This window comes from Lipotes vexillifer, unplaced genomic scaffold (assembly GCF_000442215.2).
Source record: "Lipotes vexillifer unplaced genomic scaffold, Lipotes_vexillifer_v1.1 scaffold1071, whole genome shotgun sequence".
NCBI lineage: Eukaryota > Metazoa > Chordata > Mammalia > Artiodactyla > Lipotidae > Lipotes > Lipotes vexillifer.
Window position 1 is genome coordinate 101521 of NW_006796547.1, and position 2258 is coordinate 103778.

Here is a 2258-nt window from a genome sequence, read left to right on the forward strand (position 1 = left end):
GAAATTTATGAATCATTGTTTTTTTTTTTTTTCAGTTAGCTTTTCATCAGTATTTTATTATTTTTTGGCCCTACAGGTTACCAGTATTTTCTACTCTCAGAATAATTTTGCTAATTTTGAGACTTTATAAAGAAAGACTGTCTGAGGGAGTTTGAAAAAAAGTTACAGTAAAAATACAAATAACAATGTTAATGATAATATTTAAATTACATATACATGATGCTATTTTTTTCAAGATTGTGGGCAGTTATTTCCTAGCAAACCAAGACTGGAGTAGACAAACTAGCAGGAGAGTTCTTAAGATTGTCCAGGGGAGGGAAATTAACAGAGGAAATGCCCACTTGCCTGGTTTCAGTGGGTGGTTCAGACTGATCTGGAGAGTCCTACTAGCAAGGAAACGATTGGATTCTTTGGATCAGTTTTAGGGGCTTGAGAAGCAAGCTTTGGTTGATCTCATAATTTTGACCTCTCCTAGGCCTGTGCTACTTCTAGTAGGAGTATGTCTCCCCCTGGAGGGGAAATAGAGCATTTGTTCCTTCAGGCTTCTTGCTCAGAGTTCAATAATTAGGTTTTTTTCCCTTCCTTCCTTCGTTCATCCATTCACTCAACAAATACTTACTTACTCCTATTATTTTGCTGTTTGTTATGATCCAGCTGAAAATGAGATCAGCACAGTCCCTGTCTCCAGGGAACTTATAGGTTAGTGTGAGAAATGAACATTAAGGAATCACCTGAATGCCTAAATAATCACAATAGTGATAAGTTACATAAAGGAAAAGTGTGGAGGATAATATGACCTTTCAAAGAAGACCTCAATCGGACTGGGAGTTCAGGGAAAACTTCCCTGAGGCCTGGAAGATACATGTATATAGCCAGATCAAAGGTGTGGAGGAAGTGAAGGGAGTGGGTCTTCAAGCAAATGGAAAAGAGTATTCAAAGACTTCAAGAAGGAAAGAGCTTAGGAAGTTGGAAGAAGAGAAAGAGGTTAGAATAAGGAGGCTGGGGCACAAGTTGAGGCCAGAAAGGTAAGGATGCTCCAGATCAGGCAGTGTCCTGGGGGCCATGTGAAGGATTCAAGACTTTATCCCGAAAGAATAGGAAGCTATCAATAGGTTTTATGCAAGTGACATGATCACAACTGTGTTTTTAAAGGATTACTTTGACTTTCTGTTGAAGAATGGATTATAGAAGGGGCAGAGTAAGGATACCATTAAAAGATTACTTCAATATAATGTAGCTATGCAAGAATGAACAATGGCCATAAGAAGCCCAGAAAAGAGGCAGCTGAGCACAACCTGGGGGTTTCAGAGACTTTTCAGAGGAGATGATAACTGAACAAAGTCTTGAAAGATTAGAAGGAGTAAATAAGGTGAAGAAAGGTGGGAGTTTTTTCTCAGGAAAAGAAGTAATAACTTATTTAGACCAGTCATTCTTCTGAAAACAATTAAAATACTGGATAGAATATTTTTTTAAAATCTCCCTGAAAATACCAAAGGTGGTTTCAAAGGGGATTCTTTAAAGACCTATAATCTATTTTATTTTATTTCAAATTGAAGAATAGTTGATTTACAATATTATATGAGTTTCAGGTGTACAACACAGTGATTCAGTATTTTCATAGATTATACTCCATTTAAAGTGATTATAAAATATTGGCTATATTCCCTGTGCTTTACAATATATCCTTGTAGCTTATTTATTTTATGCATAGTAGTTTATGCCTTTTGATCTCTTACTCCTATCTTGTCTCTACCCCCTTCCCTCTCCTCATTGATTTGTTTTCTGTATCTTTGAGTTAAAGACTTACAATCTCAATTCTATTCCAAAACACAGAAGAAAGACAACTTCAAAAATTCTTTAAAGAAATAAATATAACACTGAAACCGGAATCGGATAAAGATTGCACAAAAGGGAACACAATCTCATGTATGAATATCAATGCAAATATCTTAAATAAAACATTAGCAAATGGAATCAAACAGCATGAAATGTCATGACCAAGTGTCAACTGCTTCAGAAATACAAAGAAGGTTCAATGTTAGAATATACATTAATATATTTAATAATGTTATTATATATAAGAAGAAAAGATCTTGCAGTTATCTCCATAGTGCTGGAAAAATATTTGAGAAAATTTAAGATGTATTCCTAGTAAAAATAACTTTCAAAGGAGGAATAAAGGACTATTTTCTTAATGTCACAAAGTATGTTGCTTACCAACATCTATCTTACTATTTTCATGGGAAAGCACCTGCGGC

The 2258-nt window shown here is 35.0% G+C and overlaps 1 pseudogene; it reads left to right on the forward strand.

Annotated features, from left to right (window-relative positions):
• The first annotated feature begins 792 nt into the window (after positions 1 to 792).
• Positions 793 to 2258, forward strand: part of LOC103084484 (ERO1-like protein alpha) — a 5605-nt pseudogene continuing 4139 nt past the window's right edge.